The following is a 27,377-nucleotide window of genomic DNA, read 5'->3' as shown; positions in this document are numbered from 1 at the left end:
AGACCTTACAAACTTTCTTGATAATAGTTGAGTCAAATGGGTGCCTCTGTTGCTTTGAGAGACTAGAAGGAATCCCCCAGGTTGGAAAAACATAGTCTAATAGTTTTAGCTGCTGGTAGTAGCAACAAGGAGAAAAGCTTTTATCCATCTAGAAAATAGGTCTGATAACACGAAAATATTTATATCCCATAAAAGGGAACAGCTGTATAAAGTCCCTTTAAAGATATTTAAAGGGTCCTGTTGGTCGAGTTTTATGACTCTGTTTCACCTTTAAAGTTTTACCAGGGTCCTGCAATTGACAGGTGGAACATGATGTAGACACTTGCCTTCTCATTTAAAGTCTTTTTTTTCTTGAATGTGAAGCTTTGACCTGTAGTTGACTGCAAATACTTTTAGGGAGGCATTAAAGTAAAGCAAGGTAACAGGAAATTTGGTTGTTTTTGTGGCATGTAATATTTTAAAAGAAAAACTGAAATTAACAGGTAATACTGTATTGTTTAATAACATTGGTAAATCTCTGAAGAATTTTTTTTTAAGAGTAGTAAAGAATTTATTTGGGAAATAGGGAAAGAACAGAGCTTGCTGAGAAATAGGAGAGAAAGATGGAAATATACACCAAGATTTGGTGCAGGCTTCTCTAGGCAGAGAGCCTCTCAAGAATTTTATACAATATCTGAAATATTTATATTAACATTTTGTCTATATAAATTTAACCATCAGAAGGTTAGAAAATCCTTTTTAATTTGACAACACTTTCCATGCATCTCAGAACAGATTAAATAAACCAATTTCTAGCATCTCTCTTTTTAAAAGGTGAAAGAACAAATCCTTTGAAAATTTTCCAGGGGCTCTTTGGAAAATCCCAAGACAGTTTAAACTGAGATCAAGAATACATCATTTAGGGAAGTGGATTTGGCCCAACGGATAGGGCGTCTGCCTACCACATGGGAGGGCCAAGGTTTAAACCCAGGGCCTCCTGACCCCTGTGATGAGCTGGCCCACGTGCAGTCCTGATACACGCAAGGAGTGCTGTGCCACGCAGAAGTGTCCCCTGCATAGGGGAGCCCCACGCACAAGGAGTGCACCCTCTAAGGAGAGCCACCCAGCACAAAAAAAAGTACAGCCTGCCCAGGAATGGCACCACACACATAGAGAGCTGACGCAGCAAGATGACACAACAAAAAGAGACACAGATTCTCAGTGCCGATGACAAGAATGCAAGTGGACACAGAAGAACACACTGCGAATGGACACAGAGCAGACAACTGGGGGTGGGGGGTGGGGAAGGGGAGAGAAATAAAAAAAAAAATCTTTTTAAAAATATGCATCATTTAGGGGAAGTGAAAGTGGCTCAAGCAATTCGTCTCCCATCTACCATATAGGAGAGGTCCATGGTTTGATGCCCAGGGCCTCCTGGAGAAGACAAGCTGGGCCATGTGGTGAGCGGGCCCATGCGAAGTGCTGGCCTGTGCAGAGTACTGCCCCGCGCAGGAGTGCTGCCCCACGCAAGAGTGCTGGCCCACGCAAGAGTGCTGGCCCGCGTGGAGAGCTCTGCAGCAAGATGACACAACAAAAAGAGACACAGGAGAGACAATAAGAGATGGAGCAGATCAGGGAGCTGAGGCAGCACAAGAGAATGATCACCTCTCTCCCACTCTGGAAGGTCCCAGAATCAGTTCCTGGAGCTGCCTAATGAGAATACAAACAGGTACGGAAGAACACACAGCAAATGGACACAGAGTGCAGACAATGTGGGGGGGTGGGGAGAAATAAATCTTAAAATATATATATATTGTTTAGAAAAACAAAATTAAAAAAAAATTACATCATTTAGGGGGGCAGATGTAGCTCAAGTGGTTGAGCGCCTACTTCCCACATACAAGGCCCCAGTTTGATCCCCAGTACCTCCTAAAAACAGAACAAACCAAAAACTCCAACTCTTATGGGAGCAGATGTAGCTAAGTGGTTGAGCGACTGCTTACATATACGAGGTCCTGGGTTCAATCCCTAGTACCTACTTTAAAAAAAATAAGTCATTTAGGATTTGATTTTGGGAAGGCAAAATGTCAGAAGTTGTTAGGTTTGAACATTTGGTTAAATGTGACCATAGGTCATTGTGAAACAGTATTTGGCTTTTTTTTTTTTCCCTAACATGATTGCAAAAAAAAACCTTAAAAGTGAGAGTACTTATTCTTTTAAAAAACGAAGGTCAATGCAGTCAGTATAAAGCACCAGAATCTTTTCTGATAAGACACTGAATATTTGCCTTTAGGTAGATTACTCAGATGGTTAAGAAAAATCTTTTATTACCTTTTAAGAGCAGACCAATAATTCAAGAAAATTTTGTCATTTTAACAGAGAAAACCAAATTCTAGTTCAATGTGACATTATGAATATAATTATATTTGATTTTAAAAATTTATAAACCTATCAAATCTTAGCCAGCATTAACCACAACAAATAAAATTTCTTTCTTGAACTTTCCATATTTATTTAGGTTTTGTCCCACTCTTTCCTCCTCATTCTGGAGCAGTCATTTTACTTTAGGACAAGATAACTTTTTTTTTTCCCCCAAATCAAAAACATACCCTACAGGGGAGCAGATATAGCTCAGTGGTTGAGCATCTGCTTCCCATGTAGGAGGTCCTGTGTTTAATTCCTGGTACCTCCTAAAAAAGAAAAGAAAACAAAACACCCTACATACCTTATCTAAGTTACCAAAAGATGTTTTTCTTTTTTTTTTAATTAATATTTTTGGAGGTAATGGGGATTGCACCCAGAACCTCGTAAATTCTAAGGAGGTGCTAAACCACTGAGCTACATCCACTCCACATCCAAAAAGATCTTGGAAAGTGTTGTTAGGCTGACATAAAGCATAATTAATGTTGAAATAAAGTTTGTCATAATAATTGAATTTTCTTAAATATTTATATTTTATCATCGTAAATATCTAGTAGATACAATGCTAGTTTTTTTTGATCAGTAAGCCTGTATAAATTAAGGAAGAGCTCAAAAGTAGAATAAAATTTTATACCTAACATAACTTAGACATAGCTGTTTTTATTAAACCTCGACATGGAAATATTACAGATTTAGTTTTATATAAAAGGGCTGACTTTCTGTTCTTATTTGTAGATTTTTATTAGAACTGCATTCCCGGCATTGGGACAAGTTGAGGTTAACTGCTCAATATGAGGGCTAAAACTTCTCCACCAATATTTGTGGAGGAGATTTTTAAAAACATTCTTTGTTCTGATATGTAATCTTAAAGAGTTTTACCCTATTTTTCAGGCATCCCCTGCCCATCTTTATATTTATTGTGGAAAGAGGGATCCTATAGTTCCCTTTCCAGGTTAGTCTAATCAGCTTTTGCCATCTATGATTTAGCATCTGAGGTTCCAACTAACTTGTGTTCAAGATGATATAGCTCAGGTAACTATGGATCATATGCATCCAAAAGAATTCTAAATTTTTCTAAAAATGTTTTCTGGTCTTTTTTTGTGGCAGGGTGGGGAAAGGGTTAGGGAAATCTTTTATGACAGCTGTAGGTTCTACTTGAACCCAGGGTTAGAGTCTATAGATGCCCTCATATCTGGCTCATGGGAGGATGGAACTTTAGAGACAACTGGCATTTTAGGGTTTTAGAAGAGGGAAAAAGTAGGGAGTCTGGACAAGGAAAAGAGGAGGAGGTGACCGAGGTGCAGAAACAAAAATCAGAATAAGGCTAATGAAGGAAAACTGGATATAGATATAGGGAGGCAACTATAGGACCAAAAGGGGAAAGATTTGCTAGGGAAACAAGTCTACTTTATTGTGACTTAAGTTTGTCAAAATGCTCATTAGCTTTGGCCAAAGAATATGTTAATGAATCAATTTTGATTTAGAAATTTTGTCTAGAGGTCTCCATATAGCAATAAAAATTGCCACCTGTTGGACCTGAGTTCCTTTCTCTTCTAAAGTACCTTTCAAATGAACAGTTTTTTTCATATCAAAGTTTTCCAGAATGTATGGTATGTGAATATATCTCAGTAAAACTGCTTTAAATTGGGAAAAAAAGTACAGATTAACATCAATTAAAATTTTAAAAATTAAAACAAAAGTTCAGTTCCTCAAAGTGACTACTGCAAAGGCAAATTGTCTTTCCTTGGATCCACCCATGAACAGGAAAGTCACATGTAGCAGGTTCATATAAGAAGCAAGAGTTTGGAGAGCCCATTATGCTGCTTTCAAACAAAACCTTGCTTGTTCACTGGTGTCTTGGGCCCCAGCCACTCGGAAACCGTTCTGACTCCTGTGGAATCCCCTTGAGAGTGGGAGGAGGACCAGACAGACATCTGGACCAAACTTGAAGCAGCTCTATGGACAGAAAGGAAGGCTCATGCCAGTTTTAAGGATGAGTTACCAAGTCCTTCTGTTAATACCAGAGAGGACTGGCAAACCACTCACTATGTGAAGCTGGTTGGGAGTTGGCCTATTGGGCCTCACCCATTCCCAAGCCATAAATTTGCCTCTGAGAGAGACAGAAAATTGTAGAATGGAGGGGAGGAACAGGAATGACAGAAAAATGAAACCAAATGGAGGATCTGACAGTAGAACCAAACCAAGGAACCAAAATTTAAAAAATGTAACCAAAAGTACCTAAACCAAGTCCTGAACAAAAGGGTACTGAACTTGTTGCAAGCTGTAGAGTTCAGTTACGGGAAGAGCCTACCTTGGGGATGTGAAGATGGGGTAGTCGAGCAGTAGACACAAGGGGTCTGTTGTGGGTACTTCACTGGTAGCTCACTGGAACCCGCATCCCTGAAGGGGCACCTTCTATATCTTGGTGGAACCTCCAAACTTGTCAAAAAGTAACATATTATAGCAGTTTATTCAGGACACCAAGATTGCTGGAGTAGCAAGGAAACCATTCGCTTGCAAAAGTGAAAGCAGCTTTGAGGCCAGGGAGCTTGTGGGCAGTTTTATGAAAGAAGGTAGGAAGTTGGCTAGGTTTTGTTGATTGGATCAGGTGCCTGTTAGTGCTATAGGGGTGGGTTAAGTGTAAGCAGGACTTTATTTTTAATTGGGGCAGGTGTGCTTAACAAGGTTTAATTGGCTTTCTGGGGTCAAGTGTCTGGGTAGGGAATTTCAGAAGAGGATGTTTGTCACATCATTCTTTGTTCGTTTGAGGAATTTTAACTTTTGTATTGATTCTGAGAAAACATTAGAGCTATTTTTTATTATATTTATCAGGTATTATTACAGAGTTGTGGAAGACTGCAGTTTCCCCGGTGTCCGTGCAGTCTGTTTACATTAAATTTTCAAAATTTTTTAAAATTGTGTTTTAAAAATCTTTTACGCTCCTGTTCACTTTCACTCAGTTTACTTCTGTTCGCTGAGTGAAGGCACAAAGTTAGAACCAAAATAAACCAGCACCTTGGTGTTGCTGTTTTGCATGACTCTGCCTCTGGTGGGTGGTAGTGAGGAAGGGACAACCCAGTAAACTGAGCTTATTTTCTGAACAGTGAAAAGATCTGTTGGCTCTTTATTTTTTCATTTTATTTTTTTAAGTTATCAGTAACTTTCTTTTTTTATCAGCACCCTTTCCTCTCATTATGTAGTCGGATTCTGTTAGATCTTGTTATTTTTTCAGTTTAAAGCTTCAGATTTTTTTCTCAGCCACTGCTAAGCTCGGGTAAACTCTTGCCCTAAGTGAAAGGGAAGGAGGTTTTGAAAGACTAAGTTTGGGTGACTTCATGGGAGTTCTGCCAATAAAGAGTGTAGGGCTGGACTTTGGCATGAGAATAGAACATATTTCCTTGATGGCTATAATTCACTCAAGAAGCATATTTGAGGCACTAAAAATAAAAAATTCACATCTGCTCAGTTTTATTGGGGTCAGGAAACTGTCTTCTCTTAGAAGTTAAGTTGAACAATGTGATACTGGGGTTAGTTTGCCAACAGTGTCACTAAACTTGGGGTCAGATTGCTGAGGCCTAATTTGTTAAAAACTTGTGCTTCAGACTACTGCATTTGAACACTAATGATAAATAGGTTTATATGATTCAAAATGTATTCAATATTGTCATTCCAGTGCAAAAGGTCACACAAGATAATTTTCCATTTAAAAAATAATATACTTTATTAAATATAACTTCAAATGTTTTTTAATCTCTTGCGTTCTTTAATGTTCTACACATTTTTTCAGCATGTTGGTGCTTTTTAAATGGTGATTTCAGTTTAAGTAGAAAGGGTCTCCTTTGAAATCTAGGTGCCCTGATGGATTTGAAAATCAGTGGGATACCAGAAGTCTGCCAACTGCTTCTAATTATTCATTCCAGTGGCTTTCTGTAAATGATGTCATTGTTAAATCACTTTGCATTGTGTAATGTGGCCATTTTAGTTCTTAATTAAATAACTAGAGCACAAGGTGCCTAGTGTTTTAGAAAAGTTACTATCTGTTCTCCTCTCCCTTTCCCTTTAATTGTTCTACTCTGTAAAGTAGCATGCAAATATTTCCACTAATTCTTCTCATCCCTTGCTTCTCATTGTTTTGTTTTCCCTCCTTGAAAATGTTTTAAAATGTAAAACGAGCAGCTGTAGAAAAGCTTTGTTACATAATGCTTTGTAAATTGCTTACTGGGTATCTGTAAATAATACCCAGTAAATATTATCTGCTAATAATAACAGTTCTGGTTTTTTTTTCCTTTGCAGTTTAATTAAAAAACCAACACATTGTTTTTATATTTTTTACAGAACCAGTGTGTGTTTCGTAATAGTACTATACCTTTTTTTAGTATTTAGCATTATTTTACCAGGCCTAGTATATTGAAGCATTATTTAACCATGTATTTTCCTACATTATGACTATACCATTAATACTAAAGTAGCTAGGTTTTAAAAATTGTTGCCCTTTGAAGACCCTGAAAAAAACATTTCTTTGAAAATCCTTTTTTTTTTTTTAAAGTGAATCTTTTGCAACTGCAAATCTGGGTTATAATTTGAATTTGTACTTTTGCTCCAATGATTTTTAGACTCTGAATAGCTTAGGAAACTGGACAGTTTTACTTGTTTGACAGGTTTGGGTGTGCCTATCTAATTTACTGTGAATACTCCTTCCTACTTCTCTATATATTAAATAGCAATTTAACAACGTTAAAGAAGTAAAGTATAAAATATATAGTTCAAGACAAAGACTTACCCTGTAAGGGATAAGAGAAATAGTTACAAATCTCTGAAAATATAAAAACTGATTTTCATGGGAAGCAAATGTTTGCTGCAAATAATTTCAATTAGGTTAAATGCTACTGAGATGGGTCTTTTCAAATTGTTCAGTGTGTTCTTCATTGAATGACTGTTTTGATGGCTTAAAAGTTATAGCTCTTTGCAAATATAATTAAGCCAGTCTATTCATGATAATGGGGATTAGACTAAGGATTGCTATAGTTGGAAACTCTCATCCAATCCAATGGTTTCATTTTTTTTTACAGAATCCAAGGTGTAGAAAAGATTCAGTGACTTCCCAAAGGTCAATGATAACAGTTATACAGTGTGTCCTGTCTTTTGACTTTCAGATCAGTATCCTTTCCACTATACATTATTTTACTCGACTTTTCTCAAGAAGAAAAATTGATTTGCTTCTTTGCCCAGTTTAATTATTTTTGATATATTATTAACATTTGTAACATAAGACAGATAATAGGAAGAAAAAGAAGCAAAGGGCATGGTAAAGCAACAACTTTTTTATAAACTAATTTATAAATCAAAGTTTATTGTAACCAAATTGATTAACTTGTATTTATTTAATCTGTAATCAAATGTGACATGTTCAGAACATAGGAAGGCAAAAATGAAGTCAAGGCCTTACGTAATCAGCCTTTGAAAATTAGGTCAGCTATGTTATATCTGCTGCGTGAGAGATTATCCTCATCCCCCCAACCCCCTGACCTTTTTTTTTGTTTTAGAAAGATGTGATCTGTTTACCTGACTGTTCCCTTATTTTTTTCACTAATATGCTTGAATCTTTTTTTTTTTGAGGTGCCAGGGCTGGCAATCAAACCCTGGACCTTGTGCTTGGGAAGCCAATGTTCAACCACTTGAACTACAACCACTCCCTGCTTGAAACATTTTTATAGCAGACTTTAACTTCTTATTATTCCACATTTGTTTTCCCTGTTGTTCTGGAAATTCCTTTTCAGTGCCTTCCTTCCCCTTCTCTCCGCATTTCTAATTTTTTTTTTTTAAGATTTACTTATTTATTTCCCCCCCTTCCCCTCCACCTGCCCTGCTGTTTTTGCTGTCTGTGTGCGTCTTCTCTTCTCATTTTCTCTCCTCTAGGATTCACCGGGATTTGATCCTGGAGACCTCTGATGGGGAGAGAGGTTCCCTGTCAGTTACACCACTGCAGTTCCTGGTTTCTGTGGCGCTTCACCTTGACTCTTCCCTGTCTCCTTTTGATGCGTCATCATCTTGCTGCATGACTCAGCGGGGCACTGGCTTACCACGTGGGCACTCACGCGGGCACTGGCTTACTATGTGAGCACTTACATGGGCACTGGCTTGCTGTACAGACACGCTTTCCCTTTTTTTTTTTTTTTCTTTTTCACCAGGAGGCCCTAGGGATCGAACCCAGGTCCTCCCATATGGTAGGCAGAAGCTCTATCAATTGAGCCACATTCACTACCCTTTTTTTTTTTTTTTAAGATTTATTTTATTTATTCCCCCTCTTGCTGCTTGTGCTTGCTGTCTGCTCTCTGTCCATTTGCTATGCATTCTTCTGTGTCTACTTGTCTACTTGTCTTCTCTTTAGGAGGCACCAGGACTTGATTCTGGGACCTTCCGATGTGGGAGAGAGGTGCTCAATCGCTTGAGCCACCTCAGCTCCCTGGTTTATTGTGTCTTTCATTGTCTTTTTCCTCTGTCACTTTTTGTTGTTGTGTCGCCTTGTTGCACCGGCTCTCCACGTGGGCCCGCTTGCCTTCACCAGGAGGTCCTGGGAATCAAACCTGGGAACTCCCATATGGTAGACAGGAGCCCAATTGCTTGAACCACATCTACTTCCCACCCACATTTCTAATTTATTTTAATTAATTATTTTTATTCCAATATACTTGTTGGGGATATGGTTTGGCAACCCTGCTGTTATTGCTGTCTGTGTCCATGTGCTATGTGATCTTCTGTATCTCTCTTTTTTTTGTCATCTCATCTTTGTCCTCTAGGATTCAGAGGGATTAGATCCTGGGGACCTCTGATGTGGAAAGAGGTTCCCTGTCAATTGCGCCACCTTAGTTGCAGGTCTCTGCTGCTCTTGCTTTGACTCTCACCTTCATCTCTCTTTTGTCATGTCATCGTCTTGCTCCGTGACTCACTTGCACAGGCACTTACGTGGGCACTTGGCTCACTACGTGGGCACTCATATGGGCACTGGCTCACCACGCAGGCACGCTTTCTCTTCTTTTTCACCAGGAAGTCCCAGGGATCGAACCTAGGTCCTCCCATGTGGTAGGCAAGAGGCCTTATCACTTGAGCCACATCCGCTTCCCTTGGTGTTCTTTTAAAAAAAAATACCTGTGGCATTATCATGTTTTGAATGGTCTTGATTAGTCATAAATGCCATTTAAGAAATTCTGTAACACCAGTGGTTCAGTTAACTTACATAGACATTTAGTGAACACATATAGTCAGTAATGTAATTGTTCCCAACAAGTCTAAGAAGAATGAGGTACAAAAGTGTGAAAGTGGAAATGGGTTCCAATTATTTGCTTCATTTATAGACAAATTTAGCGCAATTTATTATGCATTTATTATGTGTCAAATGTGCTAGACTCTGGTAGTTCGGTGAAATAGACATGTTCCCTGCCTTCATGGAGCTCCAGTTGCTGTTGAGCTTTGGTTATCTACCTTGTGCCCTTCAGAGGGGATCCTTTTCTACTTAGCTATTCTTAAGAGTCGCATCAACATATATGAAACAATAGGGCCCACACGTATTTTGGATTTATATTATAGTCTCCTACTACTGTGTTACATCTTGTCAGGTTATTATTTTTTACTCAAAATGCTATCATGTCCTTTTATTTTCTTAACTGTTTATCCTTTTATTTATAACTTTGGTCCAAATTTGTAAAAGCAAAAAGCATGGAAAAGAGGGAAGAGAAATATATAAATAATGTGATTTACTTGGTATCTTTGTTCACTGATAAATTCTTAGTGTTTATGTATTTATAGGGAAAAATTGTTAAAAATGAAAGAATATACAAAGCCATATAATTATTTTTGTACCTTTGCTTTTAGCTTCTATAATCATAAAAAAACACACTTTCATGCTATATTTTTAGTCAAAACTATGTTTTCTATCTGAGCAGTTTGCTTATGAGTCTCCTTTTTTCTTAACCTAAAGGAGCAAGAAGAGTGTTGATATATTCTACCTGCTACCCGGCTACTTTTACATTACTTAAATCTTGAATATTTGTAAAGTAATTTGCTTAAAATGGAGTTGAAGAATTGAGATTTGAGACAGGAATTGTTACTACTTAACATTACACCAGAAAAATCATGATTAGGATGTGTTTGAGCTTGCTTTCAAAGATAAATCATTCTTCTTAGGTAACTAGTAAGTGCTTGTTGCTGGAAAGCATTTCCCTTTGTTGGAATTTATTCAATGACCCTCTGAGGCTTAGAAATTGACAGTTGTCCTGTCATCTCAAACATCTCAAACTTCTCATCTGTAGTTTATAACGATGCTTAGAAAAGTGCAGCATGACCCAGCATTTTGGTGTAGTGGAAATTTATCATTTTGTCAAATTGCTGGTCAGAGCAGTCTTAAAGCACCAAACATATTGCCTTATCTATAACCAGAAACATCAAGAGCATTCAGATACAATGAACCTTAAATTATTGATGTTCTTTGATTTATTATGAACATTCTGACAATTGTCTTAAGTCTTAAATTTTTTTTAAGATTTACTTATTTCTCTCCCCTTTCCCTCTCTCCCCCCCCCCCCCCCCCCCGCCCCAGTTGTCTGTTCTTTGTGTCTATTTTGCTGCATGCTCTTCTTTGTCTGCTTCTGTTGTCAGCGGCACAGGAATCTTTGTTTCTTTTTGTTGCATCATCTTGTTGTGTCAGCTCTCCGTGTGTGCGGCACCATTCCTGGGCAGCCTGAACTTTCTTTCACGCTGAGCGGCTATCCTTACGGGGCTCACTCCTTGTGCGTAGGGCTACGCGGGGACACCCCTGCGTGGCAAGGCACTCTTTGCGGGCATCAGCACTGTGCATGGGCCAGCTCCACACGGGTCAAGGAGGCCTGAGGTTTGAACTGCAGACCTCCCGTGTGGTAGAAGGACACCCTAACCACTGGGCCAAGTCTGCTTCCCTTAAAATTTTTAACGTTAATAACTTTGGGTTTTGAGGTAATCCAAATAGAGACGTTACAAAATATTAGTGTAACACATTATATAGGTGTACCTTAAAAATTTAAAAAAATAGGCACCTTCATTTCCTATATTTCTTGGTATTGAGAATTTTTACTCCATAAATTATTTAGTTTTAATCATTGCTTTGTTTGCAAAGGAGTTCAATGTTCTTTAAAATTAGTACCAGCCATGAATTTTATCTCTTTCCAAAAACGAAGCATCAAACTCATAGTGAACCTTTTAGTTTGTTTAGCTCCCCTAAAGCATCAGTCCTACAAATAGCATTGTCCAGAATGATTCTTATTGAGAATGGCACTGAAGGACTACCAATGTTCCATCATGTAAAGACCCCTCATAATAAGTGAAATATCCTAGGACTCAATGGAAGATTGTTGGAGATCTCTGACATTGTACAGCATGCTCCATAGTGTACCTGGAGGAAATAAAATGAAAGGTTATGCTCAGAAAACAGCTTTCTCTTCAGTCAGGAAGTTAAGTTCGGAGACTTTTCTGGTTCTGGTTGGTCAAAACCTCTACCAGGCCCATACGGCTTCCTTCTAAAAGCTGAAATGGGGGCTGATAATGAAACTTACATACTATACATGAATGATTCGAATTATAAATGAATCATATGTTATGTTTTCAAGTATTCCTATGCACCCCATTCCCATTTCTATTCCCTACCTCTCATGTGATTGATATGAACAAACTCAGGAGCTTGCTGAATAGTTCTGTCCACTCCTTCTATCTGTTGTGCTGCTATTGTGAGGGAAAATGAAGTAATCTTTGAAAGTAACTAAAATCCACAAAATAGTGTGGGAAATAGTTTGGAATTACTTTTCCCAATTGGTTAGCACTCTCTTGGGTGGGAAGTTACAGATGAGTGTAAGTGAAATCTTAAACCCAAAATACTTTTCCCTTTTCTGCTTTTGTGGATGAACCCCTTACATCCTTTATAATACAATTGAATGGTGTAGCTATGAATATAGTCCTTAATCTGATGGGATTAAAGGGTGAATTTGTTCCAGCTCTGAAACTAGAAGTAACTGATTGGAAATTTTTTATGAAAGAACACTAGAGTTTGTCCTTTTATGTCCTGAATGAGATATTTCATGTATGGACATGAGAGCATGGGATTTATAGGCAGATACGCGAGCGTCCAAATCATAACTTTGTTTTTTACATAATTTATGGGAAGTTTTTCACCATCTCTGAGCTGAGATTTCTTTATCTGTAAAAGGAGGGTTTATATAAATATTTACCCCATGGGATTATTAAGTTTAAAGGAGATAGATAACATGGAACAGCATAATAGGTGCTCAACACATATTAGCTCTCTTCTCAATGAAAGTTCCCTCCTTTGCTGTCCTGTCCTCCCAATTAAAAAATTGGGAAGTATCCAGGCCTTTACATTATTTCCTGTTCCTTATATTCTTTGTCCCTCAGCCTTTTCAGTTAAACCAGTACCACTACCAGAAGTAAGCTCCGGCCAATATGCTTGGTTCTTTCATAAACCATTCTTATAGTTGACAACGAAGGTGTTTAGGATTATCCATAGATTTTTCTCTTTCTCTCTCATTGGCATGGTTAAGAACCTGCTACAGAGTGTGTGTATTCTTGTGCTTTTTCTATGGACAGTTTGCTAGAAAAACATTCTCCTGGACACTATTGACACCCTATCTATTGATTATTTGGTTTCTTAGTTTTCTGCTTCTACGAATGAATTTCTCTTTCCCCTGTTTTCTTTCTAAAATTTGCTTGGTTTTCTAAGTTTTAAATGATATACATTTTTTCCTTTTCTCTTTACCTTTCCAGAACTTGGCTTTAATAAAGCACTATCTTCCCTTTATCATTTCCCACTTTTAGCTAATTCCTGTCTCTCAATTATCCCATCCTTCCACCAAAAAACTCAACATAATTTAAGATATTTAAGCAAGTAAAAAAGGAATTATACAATGATATTCTTTTATCCATACCCCACTTCATGAAATTGTACATTACCAATATTATTATTAAAGCCCACGCAATATGTCTGCTCTCCCTAACACTTTTTTTTGAGGGATTGAACCCTGGGACCTCATATGTGGGAAGTCAGTGCTTAACCACTAAGCCTCATTGGCTCCCTCATTAACACTTGATAGCATTGCTGCTAGTTGTCTTATCAAGTAATGATAATTTTGGTTGTGTGTGTGTGTGAGCACAAGTTTGCTTTAAATGGTTTGTTGCAGAAATTTCAAGATGAAAGTAGAAGATTAACAAACTAGATAAGGGCTGAACTTGACTGTTAATTTTGCATTCTGGGAATTTGACTTCCTTCCATTTGTCTGTGAAATAAGGATGATGATACCTGCCCATTTCTTCATGATAGATTCAAGGGTGTACAAATGCATACAAATATCTTTAAGACATTTTGTAACTGTTCTTTGTATAATTTTAGATATGTTAGTGTTTTAGATCTTAAATACCAATAGGGCATAGACCATCCCTATGGTACCATAAACATTGGTGTAAAATAAATGACTCTGAAGGAAGAACACTGGTTGCCCACAAAAGGTAGTTTCAGTCTGGGAAATATGAACATTCAAAACATCCACTTTCATAGAGATCCATAGACTTTTTTGGTTGCGAGCAGTCGGGGTATAGAGGGTGGTTGCAGTAGGCAGTGACGGGAGGCAGCAGAATGTTGACCTTCAGGGTGTTTGGCCTAATTGGCAAGCAAGCAATTTCCACCACAATGTGTGCGGGAGCACATGGAAGTGTCATGAAGAGTGAAGACTATGCCCTCCCAGCTTCTGTCGTTCGGTGTGACTATTTCCTGCCTGATGTGGCCTATGTCAGATACCTTTCAGCCAGCCAGAAGGCCTTGAAAGAGAAGGAGAAGGCCTCCTGGAGCAGCCTCTCCATGGATGAGAAAGTTGAATTGTATTGCCTTAAATTCAAGGAGAGCTTTGCTGAAATGAACAGAGGCACCAGCGAGTGGAAGACGGTTGTGGGCACTGACTGCCCTGTTCTTCATTGGCTTCACTGCCCTCAGCCTGATCTGGGAGAACCAGTACATGTATGGCCCCATCCTGCACACCTTTGATGAAGACTGGGTGGCCAAGCAGACAAAGAAGATGCTTGACATGAAGGTCAGCCCAATCCAGGGGTTTTCTGCCAAGTGGTACTATAACCAGAATGAATGGAGGGAAGTGGACTTGGCCCAATGGATAGGGTGTCCGCCTACCACATGGGAGGTCCATGGTTCAAACCCAGGCTTCCTTGACCCATGTGGAGCTGGCCCACGTGTAGTGCTGATGCGCGTAAAGAGTACTGTGCCACGCAGGGGTGTCCCCCACGTAGGGGAGCCCCACGCGCAGGGAGTGCGCCCTGTAGGGAGAGCCGCCCAGTGTGAAAGAAAGTTCAGCCTGCCCAGGAGTGGCACCGTGCACATGGAGAGCTGATGCAGCAAGATGACACAACAAAAAGAGAGATTCCTGGTGCCACTGGCAAGGATAGAAGTGGTCATGGAAGAACACCCAGCGAATGGACACAGAGCGTTGACAGCAGGGGCGGGGTGGGGGGAAGGGGAGAGAAAAAAAAAAAAACGAATGGAAAAACTAAAATTCTGCTGTTCATTTATTTGAACCTTAACTTTGCTTTGTCATTTCCATTCAGCTCACCATATTTACTGGAAACATGTAAAACAGTAATGATGCTAATAAATTACCAATTTACTTGAAAGAAAAAAAAAGGTCCATAGAGCTGAAATTAGAAAACTTATTTTGAGGATAGGATAAAAAACAAAATAAAAGGTATGTTTAAAAAATAACTAAAATGGAGGGAAGCGGACTTGGCCCAATGGATAGGGCGTCCGCCTACCACATGGGAGGTCCGTGGTTCAAACCCCAGGCCTCCTTGACCCATGTGGAGCTTGCCCATGCGCAGTGCTGATGCATGCAAGGAGTGCCCTTCTATGAAGGCGTGTCCCCTGCGTGCGCCCTGTAGGGAGAGCTGCCCGGCGTGAAAGAAGTGCAGCCTGCCCCAGAATGGTGCCGCGCATGCGAAGAGCTGACTCAACAAGATGATGCAACAAAAAAAAGCACAGATTCCCGGTGCTGCTGATAAGGATAGAAGTGGTCACAGAAGAATACAGACTGCGAAAGGACACAGAGAGCAGACAACGGGGGGAGGAAAAGAGAGAGAAATAAATCTTTAAAATAAAATAATAAATAAAATGGATTGCTTTATAGCTGTCCACTCATCTTTTTTTATTTGCACGATAAATTACAATTTGAGATAGCATAGTAATCCTAGAATCATCTGCACTCTGATCCTGAGTATCAGCATTTCCCTGATACTTGAGTGTATCTTCATTTTTGTTTAAATGACATTGTTAGGAAACATGCAAACAATACAAATATTATGGAAAACAAAGTAAAAATTACTTGAAATTTAACTGTCCAAAGATATATATATAAAAAGATATATCCACTGTTGAAATTTTGGTAAACATCTGTCCAGCCTTTTTGTACATTTGTGTACAATTTACAAAAAAATCTATATACAATTTTATTAATACTTAAATAGGATCATACTATCCACAGTGCTCTGTAAGTGCTGTTTTCACTGAACAGTATATTCTTTCCATGTCAATAGCTGTTCACCTACATCATTTTAAATGATCCTATGGTAATTCCATAATATATTTGTATTAGGATTTATATAACCATATTGATGTACATTTGTTTCAGAACTTCACTGTTATAAGGAATTCTATGATGAAAATCCCTGAAACATGCTTTTCAGTTTAAATTTCTGTAGGTGTTAGTGGGTCATAGGTTTTTTTCTTTGTACTTTTTTGATATTTATAGCTAAACTGACTTTCAAAAAATTAGGAATTTATTTTCCCACTGATTACCAATCTTTGTCAGTATTATGTGAAAAAATTTTTGCTTCAATTAGCATTTTATTATTAGGGAGTTGAATCTATGTTCATTTATCTTTTTTTCTCTTGTCTTTATTTTCACATTTTTCTTTTGGACTATTTTTTTAAAAAGATTTCTATGAACTCCTTGTAAAGTGGGGCTATTAAGCTTTAATTATGTATTGAAAATACTTATACTGTATTTTTCCTTTTAGTCCTGGATGGGAGATATATATATATTTTTAAAAGATTTATTTATTTATTTCTCTCCCCTTCCCCCCCTACCCCATTGTCTGTTCTCTGTGTCTATTTGCTGCGTCTTCTTTGTCCGCTTCTGTTGTTGTCAGCGGCACAGGAATCTATGTTTCTCTTTTTTTGTTGCGTCATCTTATTGTGTCACTTCTCTGTGCGGGCGGCGCCATTCCTGGGCAGGCTGCACTTTCTTTTGCGCTGGGCGGCTCTCCTTACGAGGCGCACTCCTTGCTTGTGGGGCTCCCCTACGCGCGGGACACCCCTGCGTGGCAGGACACTCCTTGCGCGCATCAGCACTATGCATGGGCCAGCTCCACATGTGTCAAGGAGGCCCGGGGTTTGAATGTGGACCTCTCATGTGGTAGACGGATGCCCTAACCACTGGCCCAAGTCCGCCGCCCGGGATATATTTTGTTATACAACAGTCTTTTAAATTTCTAACTAGTGTAATTTATTAATTTTTTCCCTTTCGTTTTTTTTTTTACATGATTAGGAAGATTTTCTCTATCCCAAAATCATGAAAATATTCATGCATGTTTCACTTAGTATATTCTTTTTTTTCTTCAAGATTTATTTCTCTCCCCTTCCCACCCCCCCAATTGTCTGCTCTCTTGTGTCCATTTGCTGTATGTTCTGTGTCTGCTTGCATTCTCAGCGGAACTGGGAATATGTGTCTCTTTTTATTGCGTCATCTTGCTGCATCAGCTCTCAGTGTGTGCAGTGCCACTCCTGGGCAGGCTGCGCTTTTTCACACGGGGCAGCTGTCCTTGCCGTGTGCACTCCTTGCACATGGGGTTCCCCTGTGTGAGGGACACTCCTGCGTGGCATGGCACTCCTTGAGCGTGGCAGCACTGCATGTGGGCCAACTCATCACATGAGCCAGGAGGCCCAGGGTTTGAACCCTGGACCTCCTATATGGTAGGCAGACACTCTTACCAGTTGAGCCACATCTACTTCCCAGTAAAAACAACAAATCGGTTTTATTTGTACATATTAATAAAGCATATAATTCATCCAAAGTGTACAGTCAGTGGTATTTGGTATGATTACATAGTTGTGCATTCATCACTTCAGTCATTCTTAGAGCATTTTCATTATTTCAATAATAATTTTAAAAAATTCTTCACCCCTCAATCTCTTTGTTTTCCCTGTTGTACATAGCTGCTATTTCTGGCTACTCTTGCACAAATATTTATTTATTAAGCAGTTTTACATACCACATGATTTATTTAATCAGTGGATTTTAGATTATTCACAGTGTTAATGCATTCATCACCAAAAAAATTTAAGAACCATTTCATTATTCCAGAAAAGAAAAACTTCACCCCTTAGCAGTCCTTCCTGAGCCCTACATAACCACTAATCTAATTTTGTCTTTGTAAATTTATTTGCATTTACATTTTATATAAATGGAATCAATAATATGTAGGACTTTGTGTCTGGTTTCTTAGCATAATTTTTTTTGGTTTGACATTACCATCTTGTATTTAAAATAGAGAATCCTTCCATTTTTATATGTCAAATGAATTGATCTTTTGTGATTTCTTTGATAGTTTCAAAAATCATATCAGGAGAATAGAAGTGGCTCCATCAGTTGTGCATCTGCTTCCCACATGGGAGGTCCTGGGTTCAGTTCCTGGTGTCTCCTAAAAGAAACAAAAACAAACAACAAGCAAAACACATGAAAAAACCAACTTCGAAAAGCTGATGTGGCTCAGTGGTTGAGCGCCATCTTCCCACATATGAGGTCCCAGGTTCAATCCCCGGCCTCTGGTACCTCAAAAAAACCCACTAATAATCATATTAAGATGCCTTCTAGAGTTTGATAATTCTTTTCTTTCCTCCATATTTAAGTGTTTGTGTATGTATGTATTTAACTCCTTGTCTTTTATTTTTCTGTGTCTGTACAACATTTTTGTCAATTTTGAATTTTATCTGCCTAGAATTATTTTTTAACTGTGTTAAAAGTTGAGATAGCTAAAGTTATTTTGTACATCAAATTTGTCTCTGAACCTTCTGACATCCAAAAGGGGCAACTGGAGATAAACTCCTCCTCTCCTGAGTGTTATTTCACTAGATGCTAACTCTTTGACTAGATCCTTACTATTTTGTCTTTATATCTAGCACCTAGCATTTGCCTTGTGTAAAACAAACATTCAATGAAAGCCCATTTTTACTCCTAAATATTTCTTATAAATCCCCTTCTCTTCATCATTGGGAGTGCTGCCCTATTTTATTATCTTTCACCATTTTCAAATTAATAGGCCAAAATAACCCACTTTTTTCTTCTAACATCCCTCTCCAACTCTTATACTTCTTTTATCAGAGTATTTTATTAGTGCTTTATTTTACAAGTTGTAGGGCAGATACTATATTTGTTTCATTTTTTAATCTTTCCAGCTCTATAATGGCCAGGATTATATCTCTCTGAATTATCCACGGAAATTAGTACAGTATCTGGCATTTGTCATTATTCCTAGAAGTATGCTTGATGTATCAAAGATTAATCACATCTTAAAGACTTAATCTTTGCCACAGTACTCTACACACCCTGCTGTTTCCTTGCTATATTATATGCTTTTGTGCAGTCATGCTACTAGGAGTTGTAGGAAATAGCTCATTTCTCCATTCCCTCTCCACCATCACTTTTTTTTTAAAAAAAGATATATTTATTTTTAATTCTTCCCCCCTCCCCCGGTTGTCCGTTCTCTGTGTCTGTTTGCTGTGTCTTGTTTCTTTGTCCACTTTTGTTGTCGTCAGTGGCACGGGAAGTGTGGGCGGCGCCATTCCTGGGCAGGCTGCACTTTCTTTCGCGCTGGGCGGCTCTCCTTACAGGTGCACTCCTTGGCGTGGGGCTCCCCTATGCGGGGGACACCCCTGCGTGGCAGGGCACTCCTTGCGCACATCAGCACTGCGCATGGGCCAGCTCCACACGGGTCAAGGAGGCCTGGAGGTTTGAACCGCGGACCTCCCATGTGGTAGACGGATGCCCTAACCACTGGGCCAAGTCCATTTCCCTCCACCATCACTTTTTAAAAATCTCTGTCATTCTAATGTCTGTCTTGCATCTCATAATACCTGTTTTGAAGTTCATCTCTATCATCATCTTCCTTTACCCCACTTCCATCCCCATGCACCATGTTCTTTATTCCACTACATTCCTTTACTATAGCCATAATGTTCCCTGTGTATGATGTGTATTTCCTTTCTGCCATTCGTCACCTGCCTAACCCCTGTACATTCTTTTAAAGTTTGGTCCAAGTGTCAGCTCCCTAGGAAGCCGCCTTTAAGAATCAACTCAAGTTTCCAATGCTAGATCATTTTTTTGGGTGCGTTTTACTAAAACATTTATCGTATATTGAAATTATCTGCTTCTGTCTTTGCTAGTAAACAGTAAGCTCTTTTATTTTTCAAAGATATGTAGATCACACAAAATGTTACATTAAAGATATAGGAGGGGGAAGTAGATGTGTCTCAACTGATAGAGCATCCACCTACCACATAGGAGGTCCAGGGTTTGAACCCAGGGCCTCCTGGCCCTTGTTGTGAGCTGGCCTACGCACAGTGCTGCCGCGCACAAGGAGTGCCCTGCCATGCATGCCGAGTAGGGGTGTCCCATGTGCAAGGAGTGCACCCCACAAGGAGAGCCACCAGTATTTTTTTTGCTGTGCAAAAAAAGCACAGCCTGCCCAGGAGTGGTGCTGCACACACGGAGAGCTAATGCAGCAAGATGATGGCAATGAAAAGAGAGACACAGATTCCTGGTGCTGCTGAGAATGCAAGTGAACGTAGAAGAACGCACAGTGAATGGGATACAGGAGAGCAGACAGTGGGGGGGGAATAAATAAATAAATTAATAAATCTTTAAAAAAGAGGTTCCCATATGCCCCACTCCCCACAACCCCCACTATAAGCTCTTCAACAGCAAGAATTGATCTTTGAATCTTCAGAACTTAGTATGGTACTTAGAAACAGCAGGCAGTAAATAATTGATAAACATTTCTACAGTCTGCTCTTATATATATACACACTCACATTTTTATTTTTATTTTTTAAAGATACTTAGAATACGTAAATGTTAACATGAAAAATATAGGGACTTCCCATATGCCCTGTTCCCTACCTCTCCCACATTTTCCCACATTAACAATATTAACAATATCCTTCATTAGTGTGGTATATTTGTTAGAATTGATGAACACGTTTTGGAGCATTGCCACTAAATGTGGATTATAGTTTACATTGTAGTTTACACTCTCTCCTGCACATTTTTGAACATTATGACAAGATATATAAATGGCCTCTATCTGTCATTGCATTGTCAATCAGGACAATTCCCAAGTCCTGAAAATGCCCCCAAATTACACCTATTTTTCCCTTTCTTTCCCCTCAGAACCTCCAGTTGCCACTGCTTTTAAAAAGTCCAGATGGAATAGGGCACTATAGGAATAAACTCTGTATATTTTTGAGGAGACAAGTTTGTTGAAGTTTTTGTATAGTAAAGGCCTTTAAATGATCATATATATATATATATATATATGTATGTATATGCTGTAATAGTTCTGTAATTATAATCAAGGAAATTCAGTATGGAAGAAATAATTGTGGAACCAAGTTGTATGGAGCACAAGTTACTAATGACTGTGCAAGGATTAGTATTCTGGAGCAGAAGGAAATGTCTTTGGTGCCCATATTCTTCTTTCATGTGGTCTAATTTGATAAATTAACATCATAACTCTTTGTTAGGTGCTCAGTCACTTGTAGCACAGTTTTGGGAGTTGGACAAAGAAAATTAAAGGTTCTTAACTATTTGACACAAAACGATAGTGACATAAAAATACTGGCAAGAATTTCAAAAGGAATATTCCAGAACCTTATCCACCACCCACCCCACCCTCCATTGCCAGAACTCCTCAGCCACATGAAGGATATAAGAAGGCATCAGTACAATACAAAGTGAGCCCTAATGTAAATGATAGGCTATAGTTATTAATATGGGTTCATCAGTTGTAATGAAGATAACACTAATGGAAAATGTTAATAGAGAAACTGGTGGGGTATCTGGGAACTCTGGACTTTCTGCATGATTTTCCTGTAAATCTACAAGTGCTTTAACAAGTACATTTTTAGAAGTTTTTTAAGCCAATAAAGGCATTAAAATTGATCAAAAAAAAAAAATACTGGCAAGATATACTGAGAGATGGAATGTAAGTCAAGAAAAACTGATATGTCCAGCATAGTCATAACTCATTTTAATAAAATGTTCTATTTTTTGTGTGGTTAAAGAGTGTATTTAGCTATAACAGAAATGCTGAGCCCCCCTACTACAGTGACTTAACCAGATAGAGGTTTATTGTTCTCATATAACACAAAGACTAGAGGTAGTCAAGGTTGATATGACAAATCTATTTAACAGTGGGAACTTTTAACTTTTAGCTTTCCCCTAGTGTTAGACAGTTTCCATGCTTGCAAGGCATTTGCTCCATGGGTGGTCATTGTGACCCCTTTCCAGACAGGAAATAGGGGGAAAGGTAAAGTTTGATAAAGAAGGAAGCAAGCTGAGTTATTCTCATTTTAAAAACTTTGCTAAACGTCTCACCCAGCAATTTTGTTTTATACCAGATTGGCTGAGACCTAGTCACTTGGCTACTGCCCACTTTTCTGCAGTGGAATCTGGGAAGGAGAACATTTTTGACCTAACACATTACCTTGAGCAAAATCAGACTTCATAAATAGAGACTGGGGAGTCGACCTAAATTGTTACCTCAGATGACTGACTCTTTACTTTAAAACTCTCAGAAGATAATTTACTGAACACTATGGGAACACAGCAATTGTGGCAATCAAGTTTTTAATCTTCCTGAACCTCCCTCACAAAAACTGATAGAATATGTTGATATTGTATACCCCTTGAAATGTTGGGTTGAGAAGGACACTTTACCTATGTGAAATCCTTTCCCAAAATCATAACCCCAGTCTAACCATGAGAAAACACCAGATAAATCCAAATTGAAAGACATTGGACAAAATGCCAATCAGTATTCTTTGAAACTGTCAAAGTCATGAAAATCTGAGAAACTGTCGTAGATTAGAGGAGTCTAAGGAGACAAGACAACTAAATGCAGTATGGTATCCTAGAACAGAATAAGAATATTCAGGAAAAAACTGGTGAAATTGGAATAAAGTCTGTATTTTAGTTTATATATGGAATAAAGTCTGTATTTTAGTTTAATAGTATTAAACCATACCAATGTTTTGACTAACATACCATGATTATGTAAGATTATTAACATTAAGGAAAATTGGGTGAAGGATATATGAGAACTTTCTGAACTGTCTTTGCAGTTTTTTTATAGATCTAAAATTATCCAGAATGGTTTACTGAAAACAACAAAGTAGGATAGCAAAACCAAAAAATCTGCAATGTAAACTTATATCTACGTGAATTTTGTAATCCCCTGCAGTTGGGAACAAACTATGAAATTTGTGAGGGAGAAAGCAAAAGGGCAGCAACAGGGCCACTAAGAACAGGAAAACCTCCAAATCATCGGTAGATATCCATTGGCAAGCATGGAGAATAGGAACAAACAGGGAGGGTTTTAGTTTTCTGGCTGTTTAAAAAAATAATGCAGAGTGGATTGGCTTAAACAATGGGAGTTTATTGGCTCACAGTTGAGAGTCTAGGACAAGTCCAAAATCAAGGCATCAGCATAATGCTTTCTCCTAGAAGACTGGCATTCTGGGACTGCTAGTGATTTTTGGTCCTTGGCTTTTCTGTCACCTGGAAATGCGCATGGTTTTGTCTTCTTTCTCCTTCAGGTTTTGTTCATTTCCAGTTTCTTGCTCTTTCGGGGACTTCTTTTTTTATGTCCAATTTCCTTTGTTTATAAGGACTTCAGGCATATTGGATTAAGACCCACCCACATGATTTTGGCACGTCTTAACTAACAGTATCTTTAAAGGTCCTATCTACAAGTGGGTTCATTTTCATAGGACCAGGGTTTGGGGAAACATGAGTCAATCCCCAATAGGAAGTGTGATAGAAGTTATTAAAAGAAAAATATAAATTCAAATTAGAAAAACTCAGAAATGAAGTGATTGGTGAGGAGAATTTGAAGAGAGAAATGACACCTCAGGGAAAATTAGAAATAAATAAAAATAATATCTTTTCAGGAATAAAGATGAAACTAAAAGGAGTATGAGTAAAATTTTAATAAGTACATCAGATAATGCCTCAATAAAATTAAGACCAAAAAAAGGTAAAATAAATTTTTTTGTATATAGTAAAAAAGAGAGATGCTTTAAATTAAAAGAAATGGGAGAAGAGTAACAGGAATTGAGAGAAAATTATATATAGTACAGGCATAGAAGAACCTGCATTCATATGAACAAAGTCTCCAGAGAAGAAAACCAAAACTATAGAACAGAAAGAAAACTTTTCCAATGTGTACTGAGAATATGAACCCAGAATGGCCAACACTGAGGTATATTCCAGCAAAACTCACACACCACCTAGTGGACTTTAAGGAAAAAAGATAATTTGGGCATCCTAGCCAAAAAAAAAAAGATCTAATCACTTATAAAGGAAAAGAAAATGGATTTTCAACAGACTTTTTGACAGTGTATTTAGTGCCAGAAGACAATGGATTAAGATTTAAGGGAATCAGAGGAATAAAACATGAGCCATGAATTTTATATCCAGACAAAAAGGCCTTCAAATAGAAAGGCCACAGATTGTTTAATATTAACATGAAAGAATTTAGGGAATAGTGTTCATATAATGTCTTTCTGTGAATCTACTCCAACTTCAAATAACCAGAATGACAGGAGATTCAGATTATGTTGTCTTAAGTGCTATTTCCCATGAAAAGAAACTAGGAATACTCAAAATTGGTGACTTTAGGTTTAGAGCAGAGAAATAACAAACATGGGCTATCTTGTCATACTGGAAAGTGAGAAAGACTACAAATGTGTATCAAAAGGACTCAGGAACCTACTTGAAAATATGTCTATGGCCAAAATATAGAGCAGTTTGAGCACCAATAGGAATAATAACCCACAATGGATTAGAAGCACCAAATGTATTTAAATCCTTTAATTCATATTGATATAAAAAAAGAAACATCAACTGCAAAGGGACATTAGGGAATTTTTTGGGGGGGATAATGGAGATACTCTATATCTTGTAGTAGTGGCTATTCTACTGTGTACATTTGTCTAAACCAGGGCTTCTCAAGAGAACCTCAGCACTGCTGACATTTTGAACCAAATAATTATTTTGGGGGGGGAGGGCTATCACAATGTAAAATGTTCAGCAAAAGCATTAGATGCCAGATATAGAGAATTTAAATTCCTGATTTGAGACTATATTCTGGATACCAGATGTTACTCAGGCATAACTCATGTGTTATCAGTATTCTGTTTCAACATGACTTGAACACATAAACACTTTATGGTCTGAGATATACTCTTTGGATTATAGGCTCAGGTATACTTCTTTGGTTAAATCTATTTTGTGTAAAATGAAACATGTTCAGAAAACCCAGAGTGTGCTTAATATATGTATAGCTTCAGAATCAGCTTTACTATATTAATACTGTCAGAATTAAAGTTAAATAACACAGTGCTCCCCAAATCGTTCCAGGCAGCAGAAAGGAAAGTGAAAGGAAGTCCTAGCCCTGGAGTATCTTTAGAAATCCATAGGAGGGAAGCAGATGTAGCTCAAGCAATTGAGCTCTGTCTACTCTGTGAGAGGTCCTGGGTTTGGTTCCCAGTGCCTCCAAAAGAAGATGAGCAAGACAGCGAGCTGATGCAAAAAGGTGCGGTGAACTGGCACAACAAGTTGATGCAGCAAGAGATACAAGGAGGGAAACATAATGAGAGTATCACGAAGGAGGGAGCAGAGGTGACTCAAGCAATTAGGCTCCTCTTTCCCACATTAGAGGTTCTGGGTTCAGTCATGAGTGCCTCCTAGAAAAACAAGGAAGATGAACAGACATAGCAAGTGCAAACAACAAGGGGGTGGGGAGAAATAAATTAATCTTTAAAAAGAAAAAAAGTGCATGATAGCCTTTTGAAAATTACTGAAGAGGTTCTTATTTTGTCTTATTTTAGTATTGCCCAAGTTTTTTCTTGGAGGAGAATAAGGTTTTTAACTTATGGGGATCTCCTTGAAAGTTCATGACCTTAGCACACTTGGTCACTTTGAGGAAACTAAAAAAAAAAGTTTGTATCTGCAACAGATGTTTCAGAAACTGATGCTAGAAGCTACCACTGGACTAGGCAAAACTGTCATTAAACTGTACCTCTGGTTTACTAGTTTACTTTCATCATGAAAAGGACAAGCTTTTTGTTTTTTTTTCATTGCTTAACCAGTACCACATTTTAAGGTAAGGCAGCTACTTTTTGTAAAAATTTATATTAAAAAGGGGGCTAGAAATAGATTTTTGGTCTAATGTTGGTGCTTTGTTGTTTCATCCCTCTTCTTTTGTTAAATGAAATTTGAAATTGTTCATTATATCTAACTGTATTGTTAGTTTTTGGTTTCTATTTTTGTTTTTGTTTTTTAGGAGGTACTAGGGCTTGAACCCAGGACCTCGTACATGAGAAACGGGTGTTCAACTACTTGAGCTATATCTGCTACCCCCAGTTTTTATATTAAAAAAAAAAAACCTTTGAAACCAAGATGAGGTGAGGTCAGGAGGGTATTAGTTTTGACTGTCCATTTTGTAAGAATTTAGAAGAGAGTTGGAGATATGTTTTAGAGTCCCAGTATCTTAGTATTTCTTTGTTTCCTCTTTACTGAATCATAACCTTTCCTTAATTTTATGCTTACATTTTATTAAAGTTTACCTCTAATTTACCCAGTTGAGTAAGAAAAGATGGCACAGCAGAGAATTTTGGGGGAGTAATAAATTACCTATCAAGATTTAATTGAGTTAGGTTAGGTTGGGCAATAAATAAAAGATGTTGGCTTGCTTATATGTACTATAGTTTTGTCTTGTCTTGTTTGTAAAGACCTAGGATAGTTGTAACTACAGTTTTGTAAATATCTTTTCAAAGGAATCTTTTGATGGGTGTCCACTCACTAGAGGTTACTATCTAGTGTCTTGCCTTAACTTTATCCACTGTTTTTCAGATATTGAATGTGACCCATTAGGCTTGTTTCAGTCAACCTTCAGAATCCATGTTTCAGAATGTCATCCCTTTTTACAGCTGAATAGTACTCCATTGTATGTATCTGTCACATTTTGTTTATTCAGCTGATGGTGGACACTTGGGTTGTTTCCACCTTTTGATTATTGTAAATAATGCTGCTATGAGCACTGGTATACAAATATCTGTTTCTGTCCCTGCTTTCAATATTTGGGGTTAAAAACAAAAACAAAAACAAATTTGGGGGTATATACCTAGAAGTGAGATTGCCAGGTCATATGGTAGTTCTGTGTTTAACTTTTTGCAGAACCACCAACCTGATTTCCACAGAAGCTGCACCATTTCACATTTCCATGAACAATGTACAAGAGTTCCTATTTCTCTGCATCCTTGCCAGCACGTACTTTCTATTTTTTTAATAATAACCATTCTAGTGGGTATGAAGTGATGTGTCATTGTGTTGATTTCCATTTCCCTAATGGCTAATAATGCTGAGCATCTTTTCACGTGCTTATTTTTTTTTTATTTATTTTTTTTATTTTTATTTTTTATTGACTTTGTAATAATATTACATTAAAAATATATATGTGAGGTCCCATTCAACCCCATCCCCTCACCCCCCCTCTCCCCCCCCCCCCAACAACACTCGTTCCCATCATCATGACACATCCATTGG

At 38.1% G+C, this 27,377-nt stretch overlaps 1 protein-coding gene and 1 pseudogene across 2 annotated transcripts in view; both read left to right on the top strand.

Annotated features, from left to right (window-relative positions):
* Nucleotides 1-27,377, top strand: part of SP1 (Sp1 transcription factor) — a 51,901-nt gene that overhangs the window by 8,187 nt on the left and 16,337 nt on the right. The window lies entirely within an intron of this gene.
* LOC105747004 (cytochrome c oxidase subunit 4 isoform 1, mitochondrial pseudogene) lies at nucleotides 13,624-15,883 on the top strand (annotated as a pseudogene).

The sequence above is a fragment of the Dasypus novemcinctus genome, chromosome 12 (genome assembly GCF_030445035.2).
Source record: "Dasypus novemcinctus isolate mDasNov1 chromosome 12, mDasNov1.1.hap2, whole genome shotgun sequence".
Taxonomy (NCBI): Eukaryota; Metazoa; Chordata; class Mammalia; order Cingulata; family Dasypodidae; genus Dasypus; species Dasypus novemcinctus.
The sequence above is the reverse complement of the archived record's forward strand: the minus strand, read 5'-3'. Positions and strand labels throughout refer to the sequence as shown.